Source organism: Echinococcus granulosus, assembly GCF_000524195.1.
Source record: "Echinococcus granulosus chromosome Unknown EG_S00333, whole genome shotgun sequence".
Taxonomy (NCBI): domain Eukaryota; kingdom Metazoa; phylum Platyhelminthes; class Cestoda; order Cyclophyllidea; family Taeniidae; genus Echinococcus; species Echinococcus granulosus.
Window position 1 is genome coordinate 17,990 of NW_020170713.1, and position 1,518 is coordinate 19,507.

Below are 1,518 nucleotides of genomic sequence, written 5' to 3' on the forward strand. Positions count from 1 at the left end.
TTCGTATTGTTAGCATTTTTATAAAAGCAGGTGATGTGGATATCCTGTTTTTGAAAAAGTGACCATCTTTTTGTCTTTTAGCCGAGCTTAACCTCATTCATCTTGTGCATCTTTTCGTTATTCAATTCTTTCTCTAATTTCTTGTATTATCCTTTGAATGACTTTTCGCACACCACTCTCATATCGTTTTTACCCTCTTTCTACAATAGGGATTTATCAGCAATTTCATTTATTCCCTAGAACGCACCTGTTTGAAGGACAATTTGTCTGCCTATTGGCCGGAATAAAATCGAGCGCTTCGTCGAATGGATTAAATTTACCATGACTTGTCTCCACAGAGCACTGTTTTTGCATGTTGAATTCTGTCTGAAATGGCTCGTAACAGCTTCCGCCATGGGTATCTATATGTTACTGCTAGTTCTTCTGGCATTTATGGGGCAAAAATTAGCCAACATGGAGAATGCGACGTCTTTTTGAGGTGTCGGAGATTAAAATTTGTTGGGCTTCAGGGCTTCTCGAGTGTCTAAGTAGCCATAAGAAGTAATCGGAATATCGTGGAGCAATTGTTAAATGCAAAGATGGTCCACCATGCCTACGTTGCACTGACTGGACATGACGGACATGGCGGCCAGATTATTACCTGAATTAATGATTATACCAGAAGAGCTGAAGGACATATTTAATGGGAATGCCTAAGAAAAGGTGAAGGAATGCCAGTTCATCATAGCAAGGATAGTCATATCGTCCGACGTCCTCATTCGGTCGACTTTTACATTATTCTACTCAGATGGCCCAAAGGAATGCAGGACACAGAGTTAGTAAATGCATCTCGCAATCGTTTAGCAAGTGGACAAAAATAAACGATGGCCAAATAATTACATCCAAATTATTCATGCCATTTGTTGTGCTTCCACAGTCAAGTTGTAGCCGTGAATCATAGATCAGGAGGACGGGCTTAGTTGACTAGCTGGTCCAGAGTGCTTTACATTGCCTTCTTTTTCGTGATAATAGCCAAAATACATTTAGCGCACTTTTCTTTTGAGACCATTTTTATTATTTTACATCTGAAATTTCTGCTTTCCACAGAACAAAATAGTGACAAAATAATGCTTGCTAGCAGTTATAAACATTTAAACCACATTGGGTATTCCCTTCATCTCTTCAAATGTGATTTCAAAGAACAATCCAGCAGAAGATTTTGTTTCGTGCTTCCTTCTTCCCACTTCTTTGTAAATTTAAACAAGCTTTATAATAAAATGAGTTATATTCCTTCATTTTAGGCTATAATCCGCATTAATATTTGCGTCTTTTAGAATATTGTTACTAAAAATTGACTGAGTTGATTGGCACTAATAGGCCCTTAATATGATGCAAAAGTGCGCCTTACTTTCTCCATATATCCTTCTACATGGTCCACGCGCTGTGGACTTTCCCTTAAAAAAAAAGCGTCTAGACAATCTAAACTCAATCGTTCACTTCAAGACGTGTCCACTTGAGCACTTAATGCTCTGCAAAGAA